The sequence below is a fragment of the Protopterus annectens genome, chromosome 7.part0 (assembly GCF_019279795.1).
Source record: "Protopterus annectens isolate FY-2018-M chromosome 7.part0, PAN1.0, whole genome shotgun sequence".
Taxonomy (NCBI): domain Eukaryota; kingdom Metazoa; phylum Chordata; order Ceratodontiformes; family Protopteridae; genus Protopterus; species Protopterus annectens.
In genome coordinates, this window is record NC_056739.1 from 107,027,289 (window position 1) to 107,044,441 (window position 17,153).

A 17,153-nucleotide genomic window follows, 5' to 3' on the forward strand; every position below is an offset into this window, starting at 1 on the left:
GTGGGTCTTGATGTAGAGAAAGCATTTGACAGAGTATGCTGGGATCTTATGAGTAGGGCAACGGGAGCATTTGCTTTCCCAGACACAAGAATAAGGTTAATTAGGAGGATATATGAAGGATTGGAGGCAATAATTATGTGGGAGGGTTCCTTTCAGATAAGCTGTATTTGAACAGAGTAATCAGGCAAAGGTGTCCTCTTTCCTCTTCGTTATTTGCTTTATATTTAAAGCCATTGGTAAAGAAAATAAGGGACCCAGAAATACAAGGATATAATTGGTATGGTAATCAAGAAAAGTTGGCTTTATTTGCAGAAGATATTATTTTGTACCTGATAAATCAGAAAGTGCATCTCAATTGTTGTGAAACAGTTTGAAACAGTTTCAAGTCTTTTCAAGATATAACATTAATGAAGATAAAACAAAGACTATAGTGATAAATTATGCACCCACAAACAAATTGGTTCATCAATACCCATATTTATGGGGACATGATAAGATGAAGTATTTAAGAGTATGGATAAAAAGGCATCTGTTATGGCAGCTAAGGATATATAGGAAGAGACCTGACAAAAGATAATACAAAAATTGAGAAAGTGGAAAATCTTACTTATGGATATGAATAGTAAGATACAAGCAGTGAAAATGTTTAGTCCCTTTTGTCTTATATACGGGTCAGGCATACCTTTATCAACCCTAGGAAATGTGGTCATTAAAGAACTGAATGAATTTATCTGGGACGGAAAGAGGGCAAGAGTTAAATGGGATAAGTTGATCCTTCCACTAGAACAAGGTGATTTAGGTGTACCTGATTTGAAGGGATACTTCGGTCCTACAAAGTTAAGGCTCATATACATAACACACAAAACAGATTATAATTCAAAGTGGAAAGGGATGATGATGAAAGCAAAGGGGAAGTTCAAGAAATAGAGAGAAACTGGTATTTTGGATACAGACCCTAAAAGAGAATAATAACCATACAGAATATTATATTCATAAAGTAGCAGAAAGTATTATAAGAACTAAGCTAATATGAGAATGGAGAAAGAAGATTTTGCTAATAAGGCTGACTGCAAGTAGAGGTACAGAAAATAGGCAAGAGAGGACTGGAATTTACTGGAAAACCCTGGCAAAGAAACCAAGATATTTGGAGCAAATAACTCAAGCAGGAAAGGTAATAGAGTGGGATGAGCTAAGAAGACATTTAGTTTGCAGACTAGATGCTGCATTCCCTACCATGCTTGATCTCAGAGTATAGGCAAAGAGAAATGGATATGGGAATTTTAAGTGAAAGACATGCACTGGTAGAGTTTTTTTATTTGAATCTAGAACAAATGCAGCTGTTAAAAAGGATAATTTATAGGGCATGTAAAATATTACATGATAAGTATAAGAATCGATCGGGGGAGGTTAGAAAAGATTGGGAAGAGAGAGGGACTAGAAAAGCAACTTTCAAGAAAACAACGGGAAGGCATATGTGTGGCTCCCAAGTATGCAACCAGTCCAGAAGGTTTAGGATTTTTCTTGGAAGTGTTTGCATAGGTATTTTTATATCCCAAGCAATCTTAAAAAAAAAATTCCTCGGGTAGATAGCAAATGTTGGAGGTGTGATGAAGAAGAAAGAGGTAACTGAGAACATCTGTTCTGGGAGTGTAATGAGTTGGCAGATTTTAAAAATTCTCTACAGAGTGTTCTATCAGAAATATTGGGTGAGCAAATGGCTGTACATAAGGAAATTATTCTTTTGAGATGGGATATAGGATCTGAATCGCCTAGACATAGTACGTTCCTTATTGAGTTTAAGTCTGTTGGCTGCCAAAAAGCAGATACTAGGAAAATGGAAATTAAAGTGTACACAAACTGTATTTGAGGTACTGAATATTGTAAAAGAGTTAAAAGAATGGGGAGAGGGATCTTTAGCAAAGAAAAGGAACAAATAGCATAGAAATAAATGAAAACTGTGGCAACAATACATACATAATAATGTTTAGGAGGCGAAGTGAGGTTCAAGGGATGGCAGGAATTCAGCAATTTTTTTTTAATGTTGGACTGATGATAGTAACAAAGAAAATATATGTAATGCATATTGTATTTAAATGGAAAAATGTTGAAATGGTTGTTTTCTTTTCAGTTACTGTGTGTTTGCCTATCTCTTAAGTGGTAATTTAATAAAGGTGTTTAAAAAAAGAAGGCTGGATGGCAATGCTATACAGGCAATCGGTGCTGTTACTCTGAATAAGGTGAGCTGTAATCCAGTTAAGTAAGGTGTCATTCCTGGAATTTGAGATCCTTCTTTCTTTGTTGTATAATGTAATTTATTAAGGAAAGGAGGGAGAACAGATCCAGCCTGTGTAGTAGTCCTCTAAAATTAACAAGTACCATGGGTAAGGTTATAGAGCATATGTTCAGGGTCTATATTAGATGAACGAAAGTTCATCTTAGTGAATGCTCACATGAGCGAATATTGTGGAACTCGAAACCCCAATTGCGAGATAGCAGTACAGTGAAGATGGGACTATTTGCCCTTTCCTCACTGTAGTGCGATCTCGGAGTTGGAATATATATTTGGGGTGTGTGGGGGGAGCAGACCCCCACAACTGCAGTTTTGAGTACCTGGATATTCGCTCATGTGAGCGTTCACTAAGATGAACCTTTGTTCATCTAATATAGACCCTATGTTCATAGGTTCATAGGAGATTACTAAGCTAATAGCCCTAGGGCCTTTACAAGCCTAACCATGTAATACATGTGTTCCCTAATTGACCATTGTTAGATGGTTTGAACATTTGCAGAGTGAATCTATGATCAGCAACGGCTGCCCCTGTACATGAGGGACATAAGTCCCACCCCAGGGGGTGAATTTACGGTCTCCCATCTAGTTGCCCACATTGCACTTAAATAGGGTCATTAAGGAGCTCAGTTAATTTGTGAATTAGGAGGTTATTCCAGAGTAGTAGCAGTCTCAGAGACATAGCTGTCTCTCCAGCATGTTTTGTTTAAGTCAAAGGCTAGGTTGAGATCTCTGAATCAAGTGACTCTTGTTCCATTTGATTTGCGGATGTGCAGCATTTCCATTAGGGCAAGGTCAGAGACTGCTCTGTAGGCCAGGCACAGGTCTCCTCTCAGCAGCCTGTAGGATACAGAGTATAGCTTTCAATCTTTCCATGTAGGTCATGTTTTGGAGTCTCTGAATTCTCTTGGTCAGGAACCTCTGTGGTCTCTCCTGCTGCTGCAGGTGTCTGGTGAGATACATGTAAAAGGGAGTGTTGTACTCTGTTAGTGGTCTGATGAGGGTGGAATACAGAGGGGTTATAACAACATTGTTCTTGGATGGGATGCCCTTACTTATGAGGTGTGCAACATAAAAGGCTTTCCTTACAGCTGTGGACATATGGTGACCAAAGTTTAGACTGCTATCAACTTGTGTTCCCAAGTCATGCACCACTGGGTTCGAGCTTATGGGGGTGTTGCCTATACTGTAATTTGCAGGGGCTATCTCTTTGCCACAGGGGCCAATGATTCACTTTTTTTGCATTTATTTTTAGACCGTAGCTTTGACACCAATCATTTGTCTGTGTTAACCCCTCATGCAATATGCTAATATCTTTAGGGGCTTAATGATTGCTCCTGGTTTGCAATCATCGGCAAATGTGGCAAGCCACAGGCTGTCTACTTTCACCTGGACTTCTGAGAAATAGATTTCAAACAGTAGAGGTCCCAGGTACCCTTCTGCTAACTGTTCTACCTGTGGAGGTGGAATCCCCAACTTTGACAGTATGAGTTCTGTCAGTGAGCCAGTTGGCTACCCATGAGTTAATCCCCAGCTTTTAATTTCTTCAAATCTCTTGGGTTTCTAATACCCTGACAGGAATGGACCCCATTCCTAAGTCAAAGTATGATTAGAGTTCATGAAATTAGTATTGTTTCAATTTTTGATGTCAGCCAGAGGTGCTCTTCACAGCACCTGAAGTGTGCCAAGTAATGACTCTTTCTGCAATTTGCACAGTTACATGTATCGGTAACATATTTACATACGATTGTAGATTCCTTTTATAAGACCCGTTGCTCCTACTACTATTGGAACTACCTGGGTATCTTTCTTCCATATTGCTCTTATTTCTGCCTGCAAATCCTGATATTTTATGACTTTGTGTCTCTCTGTACGCAAGACACTATAGTCACTGGATGTGGCAATGTCAGTGATCAATGCTACTTTTGTCTTCTTTTCCTGGACCACTACATCTGGTTTTCTCGCATCTGTCTTTTGAACTGTTGGTAATGGGTGATCCCATGTGATGTAGACCATCATTTTCTATGATGCTTTGTGGCTCATGTTTCCAGTGTTTTTCAGCTACTTTAATATTATAATGTTTGCACAATCCCCAGTGCAACAGTCTCGCCACAATATCATGGCTTTCAGTATACAGTCCTTCTGCCATTAGTATGTCAAATCCAGCAGCAAGGTGTGCAACTGTTTCCAATTCTGTTTTACAAAACCTACATTTGTCTGTTTCTCCCACATGTTCAATGGACTTTGTAAACCAACGTGTACGTAGCCCACTATCTTGGGCCACCAATATTAACCTTTTATCTTTTGGTTTAAATTCACCTCTTCTCAACCATTCCTGCATTCAATCCTGATCAACATAAGGTTGTTCTAAAAGTTTTCTATACTTGGAACTATATTTATGCATTTTTTACATTTCTTGCCTTCTCAACTGATCCTTCAACTTACATTCTTTCTTTTCTTTTTTGGCACATTCAGCTGCTGCCTGATTTTTATCTGCTTCTGGTGTGATTTCCATTCTTGTTTGACACTGATATGCTTCTGCTGGACTAAGCAGGGAAGTCTTCTTAGATTTATCCTCCTCATGTTTCAAAACTTTCACTCTGTTTGGATCTTGTGAGGTCAGCAGATATGTATGTAGGCTAACGATTTCAGATCTATACATGTAATTAATTTCAAGGAGGCCCATACCTTCTTCAGAACAGGAAATATATAATCTTTGTATGCACTGATTTTTATAAATCATTTGATGAGCATGAAACAGCCTTCTTGTTTTCCTGTTAAATCTATCCAACACCTTTTGGGGCCAGTCAGTCAGTCCAAAACTGTAAGTTAGGCCATGAAGAGCATATTGGTTTATAGATTGAACTTTGTTCATAGGTTGGTACTAGGCTATCGGCCCTAGGGCCTATACAAGCCTAGCCATAACAATTCCCTAACTATTTCTTCCCACAATATTTATTTCCTTGGACCCCTGTCTAGCAGGGTGACTGATGTGATACCCGGGGTGGATTTCATATCTCCCATCCAATCGTCAATGTTCCTTTTGAAGAGGGCCAAAGAGGCGCTTTGCTTGACATGTATGGGCAGTCTATTCCAGAGTCTGGGGAGTCTCTGGGTTCATAGGTTCATAGGTTCATAGGTTCATACTAGGCTATCTGCCCGAGGGCATTTACAAGCCTAGCCCATAGTTTTGTGGCTTACGCCACCCCTTTAGTATGGGGAACTATACCCATTATTTTGCTGTGCCTCTGTTGAGCAGTGACACTGAGGTAATCCCTGGGGTATATCTGCGATCTCCCATCCATTGGTCAAGATTTCTCTTGAACAAGGCCAGCGAGGTGCTCTGCCTCACATATACCGGGATTTTATTCCACAGCATAGGGAGTCTTTGGGTGATGAATCTATCCCTCCAGCACGTCCTATTAATAGCCGTGTCGAGGTTTAAATCTGCCGCCCTTGTGGCTCTGACGGATCTAGATTTTTTGAGGTGAAGCATATTCATCAAATCTGGGTTTGACATGGCCTTGTATGTTAGGCAAAGGTCACCTCTGAGCAAGCGGTAAGCGACTGAATAGAGCTGGAGTTCTTTCAGTCGGGCAGCATAGGACAGATGTTTGAGACCCTTTATCCTTTTGGTGAGGAACTTTTGTGGCCTCTCCAGCTGCTGCAAGTGTCGGGTCAGATACATTCCGAATGGGGCATTGTACTCAATCATTGGTCTGATGAGTGATGAGTATAGGGAGACTATGACCTGCCTTGATCTAGATGAGAATCCCTTCATGATAAGGTGGGCAATGTAGAAGGTCTTCCTAACTACTTTAGCTACATGGGTGTTGAATGACAGACTACTATCAACCTGGGTCCCCAGGTCCCTGATAACTTCTTCTGTGCTCAGTGGATTGCCACCTATTTGGTAGCTAGGGGTAACCTTGTTTTTCCCGAAGGGTATGACTATGCATTTTTGGCATTTAACTTTAGGCCATGGCTCTGGCACCAGTTATCCGTTTCTGTGAGACCCTTCTGAAGGATATCTGTGTCAGATGTGTTTTCTACTATGCCGCCCAGTTTGCAGTCATCTGCAAACTTTGTCAGCCATAACCCTCCTGTGTTTGCTTGTACTTCGGAAAAGTAGATGCCAAACAACAGTGGGCCCAGGACTGAGCCCTGTGGTACACCACTTGTGACAGGCTTTGAGTCTGACATGGCGCCAGCAACTCTGACCCTGTGGGTTCTGTCACTCAGCCAGTTTGCAACCCATCTTGTGATGTATGGGTTAACATTTAAGCTGATGAGTTTTTCAATGATACCCGAGTGGGGTATTGTATCGAAGGCCTTCGCCAGATCGAGGTAGGCTGTATGGACTGCCTTTCCCTCATCAATGGCATTGGTGACTGTTTCAAAAGTCAACCAAGTTTAGAAGGCATGATCTGCCTTTGACAAAGCCAAACTGGGATGGATCCAAAGTCTGCAAATTCCCTATGTCTTTATTTATGAGGTCCATTATGATCCTCTCCATGGCTTTGCAGATAAGGCTTGTCAAGCTAATGGGCCGGTAATTTCCAGGGTCGGTGGAGGCACCGCCTTTGTGAAGTGGGACCACAGTTGCAGTGCGCTACTCCCTGGGTACGTATCCAGAGGTAAGACTATGATTAAACAGCTGTCCTAGCTGTGGGTTTAATTCCTCGTTGAGTTCATGGAGCACACAGCCGGGGACACCATCAGGTCCCATGGATGCTGTGTTTTTGCTTTGGAGAGAGCAGTTCTCACTTGGGCGTTGGAGATGTTTGGGGGGCTGCAATCGCTTGGTATAGATATCTCTCCTTTTGGGGGGGGGGAGAAGTTTGCACTGAACCTGTCAGCCAGTATGTTGGCAATGTCTGTAGGATCAGTAATCTTCACATCATTTTGAACTAGTTCTGAGCATATCTGGGAGTTTCCTCCCAGGTTTCTAACATAGCTAAAGAAGGCCTTATGATTGTCTTTTGAGTCTTTAGCTATTTTTCTCTCAAAATTTGCTTTGGATGATTTTATGAGAGCTCTTAGATTTTACTTATAGTGATCAAGGGTGTCTTACCTTTTAAGGATTTTGCTCTATCTTGTAGTAGCTTCCTCCTTTGTTGTAGAGTTTGTTTATGGCTGGGGTCCACCAGACTGGACGCTTGCCTTTGGTACAAAGAGTCTTTGTTTTGCTTGGGATTGCCTTATCCAGGCAGTCCTGCAGGTGCTGGTAGAAGGCATTTGTAAGTGATTCAGCAGCTTGAGTACTGTTTTCCCGCTCGGGGCCTTAAAGGAGACCACACTAGTCTTTAGAAGTGTGAAGTCGGCTTTCAGAAGTTCTTTACTGTGGTCTTTTTATTTCAGGTGGGGTGGGATGAGGACCTCCAGCGAGATTAGTTTGTGATCTGATCTCACCAGTGAGGGGTATACTTCGGTGTTGAACATTGTGCTCCCATGTTCGTGATGATGAGATCAAGTATGTTTTCTCCTCTTGTGGGGATGGTGACTAGTTGTTCCATGGCATTTGAGTTTATGAATTCCAGGAACTTTTGGGCTAGGGTGTTTGGGCTTGAGTAGTGTTCCCAGTCTATATTAGGGTAATTGAAGTCACCTAGTATGATGGTGTTTGGTGATACATTTATCCCCTCTAGTGTTTTCAGGAAGGCCATGTGAGGTTCCTGAGTTTGTGAGGGTGGCCTGTAACATGCTACAATTTGCAGAGCAGTCTTGCCTATGGTTAGTTGCACCTGGATGGTCTCCGATGCATCGTGCGTTGCCACCAGTCTTGAGGTGTGGGTGTCCTTGATGAATATGGATCCCCCCCTCCTTTCTTGGTATTGTCCGGATTTTGGGGCCGGAACGCATGATAAGAGGTAAAACCTGATAGTGCTGGGGTGCTCTCAGGAGCCTTGAACCAGGTTTCTGTCACTGCACAGACATCGATGTTCTCCATACTGAGAAGGGCCTTGAGTGCGTGCATTTTGAGATTTAGACTTCTGGCATTGAGCAGCATTACCCTTAGTTTTTTCCTTTTTGTGTTCTAGGGTGGTAGGTTTAGAATTTGAGCCTTGCCTAAAAAGGCACTATGGGGTGGCAAGAGCCTTTGCCAATATCCGAATCCCAGGGTGACAGGTGCAAGCCATCCCTTGAAGCAGCGTGGCTTGTCCAGCATGTCATCCCAGGCAGACAGACATTGATCCCCTTTGAATGACACCAGAGTTTAAGCCAATTGTTAAAGCTGATCATCTTATCTCTGTATTGTGGCATCATTCTTGGTGAAGGTAGGATACTGCTCAAGGTCAGGGTCATACCTGCCTGGGCTACATAATCAGAGAGCTCCTCAATGTCTCTTTTCATGTAGTCCAAGGAGGTACGCCTCAGGTCTTTACACCAGCGTGGACAATGACTGAGTCGTATTTGTACCTGCTGTTGAGAGACCTGAGTGCTTGCGTTATGTGGCGGATTCTAGCGCCCGACAGGCAGCTTACTGTGACCTTCTCCTTACTCAGTCTGGTGAGCGGGACGCCAGTGTGTCTGACTATGGAGTCACCAATGACTAGTGTGTCTGGCATTGTGTTTGGCCTTAAGGGCTGTGACTGTTTGACACTCTGACTGTGAGGTCTATGTGTTGCAGGTGTTGTGTTCTGAGGTGGTGGTTGTTTGGGTGTCTGCTTTGGTGGCCTCTGCTGTTTTGGTAGATTTTTGATCAGAGCCGCCGAGTATGTCTTTGTGTGTTTATGTGTATGATTTGAGGTTGTGATGGTACTATGTGAGACTGGGTCTATAGTGTGTGTGGTAACCTTCTCCTCCTGACTGGTCTTGCCAGTCCTATGTTGAGAGAGCTCAGCCTCCAGTTTGGCCATATAGTTGCATCTCTCGCATGTATTTGTGTTTTGTGGGAGGAGGAACCTATCCCTCCAGCATGTTTTGTTCATTGTAATGACAAGGTTTAGATCCCTGGAGCATGTGGCTCTGAGGGATTGGGATTTCTTTAAGTGTTGCATGTCCGACAGCTCTGGGTTTGACATGGCCTTGTATGTTAAGCAGAGATCGCCTCTGAATAGACGATATGCGACAGAGTATAGCTGGAATTTTTTTAGATGGTCAGCATAGAGCATCTGCTTTAGGCCTGTGATTCTTTTAGTGAGGTATTTCTGCGACCTTTCCAGTTGTTGCAGATGTCTTGTGAGGTACATACCAAATGGGGTGTTGTATTCTATAATGAGTCTAATGAGGGATGAATACAGTGGGACAATGACCTCCTTTTTTCTGGATGAAAATCCCTTAGTGATGAGGTGTGCCACATAGAAGGATTTCCTGACTGTTGTGGAGATATGGTTATCAAAGGTGAGACCACTGTCCACCTGTGTCCCTAAGTCTCTTATCACACTTTTGGTGTTTAGTTTACTGCCACCTATGTGATCATTCATGGGTACATGTTTTTTCCCCAAAGGGGATAACTATACATTTCTTGGCATTGAGCTTGAGCCCATGGCTCTGGCACCAAGCATCTATTTCTGTAAGGCCCTTTTGTAGAATATCCACATCATTTGGGGATCCAATAATGGCTCCCAGTTTGCAGTCATCTGCGAACGTTGTTAGCCAGATTCCCTTAGTATTGGCCTGTACGTCAGAGAAGTAGATGTCAAACAAGAGTGGTCCCAGGACTGAACCCTGAGGTACTCCACTTGTCACTTGTCTGGACCTGGATTTGGAGTTGGCTACTTTTACAGTGTGGGTTCTGTCAGTAAGCCAGTTGGCAAACCATTGAGTGACATGTGGATTAATTCCCAGCTTAGTAAGTTTATCTATGATTCCAGAGTGGGGGATGGTGTTGAAGGCCTTAGTAAGGGCCAGATAGGCTGTGTGGACCACCTTACCCTCGTCCAGGCTCTGGAGACTGAGTTGAAGAAGTCAGTCAGGTTCAGGAGACAAGATCGGCCCTTCACGAACTCAAACTGGATGGGGTCCAGTGTTTGAAGGTTGCCAATGTCTTTGTTTATAAGTTCCATGATAATATGTTCCATGGCCTTGCAGATCAGGCTCATCAGACTGATGGGGCAGTAGTTCCCAGGATCCAAGCTGGATCTTCCCCTTGTGGAGTGGGATAACTGTAGCTGTACACCACTCAGTGGGCATGAAGCCTGAGGTTAGGCTATGATTAAACATGACACTTAGGTGAGGTGCCAGTTCATTTTGTAGTTCATGTAGTACACAGCCCTTGTTCCTAGATGTCCATGCTGTTTTCAGGATTAAGTTAAGTCTTCTAAAATATTCCTTACTGAGTTTTATTCACATTCGTTCATGTCTTATTGTTGATCTTTCATCAATCCGCAAATATTTATACAGTCCCCCTTGCTCAAGTTCTTTTATATCACATTCTTGTCCCAAACTGATGTTTTATTGGTGTTACAGTTTTCCTGCCTTAAAGGTTGCTTTTACACATTTATCAAGACCAAATGACATTGTTATGTCAGCTGAAGAAGTTTTGGCTACTTGCAGTTGTGCTTTCAGTTCCTCATCTGATGAGCTATACTGTTTTAAATCATTAACGATGAGAAGTCTTTACATTTTGTTGCTTTCTGGGAGCCAAATTATAGTCATGACCTAATCTGTTAAGCAGACAGCTTAATGGGTTAAGGCCAAGGCAAAAGAGCAGTGGTGACAGAGAGTCACCCTGGAATATTCCCCTTTGGATTTTTATCCATGGAATAATAATTTGTCCTTTATCATGGCTTAACTGCAGAGTGGTTTGCCAATGTTTCATGGGTGCTGCAATGTAGTTTATCAGTGTAGGGTCTATCTTATACATTTTTAAACACTCCTTTATCCATGAATGTGGGATACTGTCAAATCCTTTTTTGTAGTCTATTCATGCCATATTTAGATTCTTATCCTTTTTACAGTTCTCCGCTATGACTTTATTTACAAATGATCCTTTGTTCCAGATGACTTTCTTTTATTGCCCTTTTGTTCTACTGCCATAATTGAGTTTACTTCTAAATAATATAAACTCTGTCCTTATCAATTCCAGTGTATAGTTTATACATCATCGGAAGGCAAGTTATTGGTGTATAGTTTTTTTAGGATAGCTTGCAGGTTCACTCTTAAGTAGGAGCATTGTTTTTCCTCTTGTTATCCAGGTTGGTATCTGTTTGGGGTGTGCATATAAATAGTTTTTATTCATATCTAAATCTTCGTCCAAAGATGTTAATACTTTTGAGCCAGAAGTTAGGTACTGCATCTGGGGCTGGGGTTTTCCAATTGGAGGCTTTTCTTAACTTTATTTCAATCTCTCTGGCCGTTCTTCATCCCATTTCATATCCTGTAGCTTTAAACTTCTTATTTACGTCTTCTATCCATTTAGCATCTTCATTATGTTCCACAGAATCTTCATAAATATTTCTCCAAAATGTATCTATTTCTTCTTTTTTTTGGTGGCTTTTCAATTCCTTTTACCTTGTTTCCCAATTTTCTATAACATTTTTTTGGGTCATCAATAAATTGCTTATTTTGCACTTTTCCTTTATATTTATCTGTGCATCGTCTACATTTTTCTGCCTGTGTTGATATTTTCAGTTTATTATTTGTGATAGTGCATGATAAATCCTAATCATTTTAATACTGTGAATTGCTTTTATCATGTCTATCTTTTTGAGTGTTTTTGCTGATCTGTTCCCTTCTATATACTCTTCTAACAGTGACACTTCTTGTCTTAACTGCTTTATAGTTTTCTCTATTTGATTCTTCCATGATGGCATTCGATTTCCCCCATACTTACCCTTACTACCCTGTGTTCTTGTGGTAGGACTTTATCTGTTATTAATTTGGCTGCACAGTAATGTATCCTATTTACTTCTGTTATATCGCATGAATCTCTATGGACAGTCCTAATTACTCTGTTCATTTGTTTTATCAAACTTCTAGCTTTTGGAGTTTTATTGACCTTTCGCAGTCTATTTCTTTCATTGATCTTAATATGTCTGTCCATCTCTATTAAATCAAGCAGCTCTTCTCTTATATCATTTTCTTTTAAACTGAGGCCACATTCCTTTTCACCATTTTCAGTGGGCATTCTATAGGAAGTTCCAGAGTTTCTTTCTGTGCCACGTTCTCTTCAGTTTCACCCTGTGTCATCCATTGCTCTTTCATATGGGAACTCACTGGCCTATCACTCCACGACATTAACTGTGTCAGAGTTGCCGCAGTTTCCTGTTCTTTCTCTTGCTGTATAGCTCCAACTGAACCTTTATACTGGTTTCCTATGGGAAACTCCAAAGTATCTTCATATGTCAATTGATTAGATGCTTCCTGTTCCACTGGTTTCTCCTTAATGTGGGTGTCCATTGCTCTATCTTATTGTGTTATCTGAGTTAAATTTTCTACGGTAAATCCTTCACTTTGCAGGTACTCCATAACCTCAGCTTCTATTTCTTTAACGTCTCCATTACTAATCCTCTTTTCTACTTTATTTTCTTATTTTTTGTATTGTGAAATTTTCCATATCAGGATGTCTTTACCTGTATTTCTCTTCAAATATTTTTGGTGCTGCTCTTCTCGCATTGATTAGTTTTGCCTACTCCCTTGCATAAATATTGCACAGTATTAAATATCGTTTTCTTTCCGATGTCCATATTTCTTCTTCAGATGTCTCCTGCTCCTCTTGTTTCTCCTTAACTTGGGGACTAGTTGCTCCATCATGCTGTAATATGACCTGTGTCAGACTTTCTACACTAAATCCTTCACTTCTCAAATATGCCATAACTTCAGCTTCCTTTTTTAACTTCTACTTGACTTATCTTCTATTCTACATTCTGTCTTTGTGATCTTATTTTTTTATTGTGATTTTTTTTTCCATATTTGGATGCCTTTGTCTGTATTTTGCTTTAAATATCTTTGGGGCTGCCTTTTTGTGTTGATTAATTTGGCTTTCTCCTTTGCATAAATATTGCACCATTTCAGATCTCTCTTTCTTTCCCATGTCCCATTCCCAGCTGGGAGATTTTCTTGACGATACTCGACTAGGGGATTGTGTTGAAAGCCTTGACTAAGTCAAGATAGGTGGTATGTACTGCTTTTCCTTCATCCAGGGCTTTGCTGACATTCTCAAAAAAAAAGTTGACCAGGTTTAGTAAGTATGATCTGCCCTTAACGAAGCCAAACTTGGTCGGGTCGAGAGTTTGAAGGTTGCCTATGTCCTTGTTGATAAGGTCCATGATGATTCTTTCCATGGCCTTGCAGATAAGACTAGTTAGGCTTATGGGTCTAGAGTTCCTAGGATCAGTGGATGGACCCCCTTTGTGCAAGGGGATTACAGTTACTGTTCTCCACTCTGCTGGAACAAAGCGAGTGCTCAGGCTATGGTTAAAGAGAGTTCCAAATGGATATGCTCGATCATGTTTAGGTTGTTTAGTAACCAACCTGGGATGTTATCTGGTCCTATAAAGGCCGTGTTTTGACCTTGGAGAGCGCGAATATGATCTGCTCATTGGAGATACTGGGGAGACGACAGGTGTCAAGTATGCTTTGGGATATGGCTGGTGGGGACAGGGGGTAAAATTTGTACCAATTCTGTCAGCTAACAGGTTGGAAATTTCCTCAGGGTCCATGTGAGTGGTACAGTCCACTATGAGTTCAGCAAATAGCTGGGTATTCCCTTTTAGGTTTTGGATGTAGCTAAAGAATGTCTTATGATTGTCTTTAGCTAGGGAAGGTAATTTAGCCTCATAACTAGCTTTAGAGGACTAAAACTGATATCTGATTTGCGGTGGAGGGTATTCTTTATCTGCTGACTAAGTTCCCTCTTGATCTTAGATATCAGTTTCTTCCCTTTTGGTATATAACCTGTTTATACTTGAGGTCCACCAGGGTGGCTTTTTTTTACAGGAGGACTTGCTTTTGATCCCGTCAGGCATGGTACAGTCAAAACAGTTAAGTGGCTATAGTTGTTATAAGCAGTTGTTTATAGTAGTTTGTGTACTCCTCTGCATAGAAGTCAATGCTGGTTGTGTTAGCAGGGGTTTGAAACTTTCAAACCATCAGTTAGTAGGCTATAGTTTGTTTTGGAAAAGTTTCTCAGTTTTACTGCTCCTGTGGAGGTGTCAGATTTGATTGTTACTTCGAATGAGACAGATTTATGGTCTGACCTTACTAGAGAGAGAGCAGAATACAGGGGGTAGTGCAGTAACCCCCCCCCCCGTATTGGTGAGTACTAAGTCCAGAATATCTGAGACCCTTGTGAGGGTGCAGACTAACTGTTCCACAACATTTGTATTAACAAAGTCCAGGAACCTCAGGGACATGAAGCTTTTTTTTTCCAAAGACTTTATTGAATTATCATTTGTGACATACACAAATTTACATTCATATAAAAGTAATCATACTATAGTTAACATATCAAACATTTTACTTCACATAAATCGCTATATATCATATACCCTAAGCAACATTACATAAATTATTCAACATCTTTATTAAACCATCACTTACTACATAGGCAATCATACATTTATACAAATGAAAATAAACCACACTGACACAATCCTAGTTGCAAGCATTTTACATCACAAACCATACTGAGACACTCCCAGTTGCAAACATTATACATCACTTATAATCTAACCAATCTTTTTCAGTCAAACACTACATTGTTCATTTAAGTCCTGCTGCCTTTTAAACCTCATTCTTCCTTTGTATGTACTGTTACCACAATTCCCATTTTTTTCTTATGTAGTTTGCTCCTACCCTTTTCTGAAGATCTCACTTCCAGTTGTTACTATATTCACTACTTCTAGAATAGCTGGTTTAGATTTTGATTTTGATTTTATAGTAATTGGCAGCCACCATTATTGGATACAGCAAGGCCTTACCATGCCTAGGCAATTCCAATTCTGTATCATAGCTCAGAAAAATCATCTCTCTTGTCAGACTAATCTGTTCCCAATTTTATTTCTTTTATTATTTATTTATTTATTTATTTACATTTGTTGACCGGGAGTGTCTGACTGGACGTAGGTCCATTTTCAGCGGAGGCCAGGGGAGAAAAGCTCCACAGTTAAAATATACAGACAGTAGTTACATTGGATTTACATAGCAATTAACAATTTGATTAACATAGCAATTAACAATTTGATTAACATAACAATTAACAACTACAAACACTGTTAAGATGAAGAAAATAATGCATCAGTAGACAACGAGAATCTTTATCTGCGAAGTACATAACAGACATTAACAATTGTTACAAGAAGTTCCTGCTGTATAATAAGTAGTCGGCTTATGAGCATCCGAGCTTGCTATAATCAAGGTAGTTAGTGGGGTGGAAAGAAAGATAGTGGGTGGATGATATTAGAGTGGGAGTTGCAAGGGCATAGCCAGCATGTTTTTAGGTGCGCTTTTAGTAAAGTTTTGAAGTGGGTGCATGATGGTACGGAGGTAATTGTAGGTGGGAGGGAGTTCCATAATTTGGCTATGGCGCAAGAGAATAGTGCTTCACCAGCAGAGTCATTGGCTTTAGTGATCTGCAAGTGATTTTTGTTGCTGGATCTTAGTGGTCTGGTGGTGTGATAGGGTTGGAGTAGATTCTGGAGGGATGGGACATTTAGTGGATGGTTTACTAGTTTGTGGGCGAGTGTGAGTTGATACCATTGAAGGAGGTGAGGGAATTCAAGCCAGCCCAGTTCAGCAAGTGAGAGACAGTGGTAGGATGCCCCTGTGGTGAAATTGGCGATTTTGTTGTAGCAGGTCTCTAGCTTGTTTAGATCGCATTGCCTTATGTTGGTATATATTGGAGAGGCATAAAGTAGGGTGGAGATAAGGTGGGAATTTGCTACTGAAATCTTTGCTGCTTTGGTGAGAAGTTACTTATTTATGTATAATGCTCCTAGTTTGTTGTGGACTTTTTTTATGATCATGGATATGTGAATGTCAAATTTTAGTTTATTGTCTAGTTCCACTCCTAGCAATTTGGTGTGTTCTGTTGGGTGTATAGTGGTGTTGTCTTTTGCTGTGATGTTAAAGTGAGAGTTGTTTTGAGTATGTTTGGTGGATTGGAAGATGAGTAGTTTAATTTTGTTTGGGTTGAGTATTAATTGGGCATCGGATAACCAAGTTTCGACAGAGGAAAAGGCTTCTTGTGTGACTTTTTGCAGTTTGGATAGGGACTGGGCTGAGCAGATGATGGTTGAGTCATCTGCGTATTGTATGAGTGTGCCATGTTTGGTGGCAGAGGCTAGATTATTGGTGAAAATAGAGAAGAGTAGGGGTCCAAGGATGGATCCTTGGGGAACCTCTATAGAGACAGGTAGTTGGGGAGATATGTCATTCTGCCATACAACGGATTGTTGGCGGTCAGACAGGTAACTCTGAAACCAGTTGGTGACTGATTGAGAGAAGGATAGGTTATTGAGGACAGAGATGAGTTGTTTGTGTGGGACCATGTCAAATGCTTTAGATAGGTCTAGGAAAGTAGCAGAGGAGAGATAGCCATTGTTTTTATGCTGAAGGACAGTGTTAGTAAAGGAGAGTAAGGCAGTGGTGGTGCTATGGTTTGGTCGGAAACCATGCTGAGTACTGGAAAATAGGTTGTTAGTAAGGAGGTAGTTTGAGACCTGAGAGTGAATGCATCTCTCTAGTATTTTGGAGAGTGGAGAGAGAATAGCTATGGGGCAGTAATTGGTTAGTTCTGTGGAGGGGCCCCCTTTGTGGAGGGGAATTATATGTGATACTTCCCATAGTCTGAGAACGTAACTTTCTGACAGAGATCGGTTAATCAAGATGGATACTGGGTAGGCCAGAGCATCAGCTGCGATTTGTAGGTATTCAATTGGGAGGTTGTCTGCTGCTAATTTGGTGGACTTAAGTTTAGTTA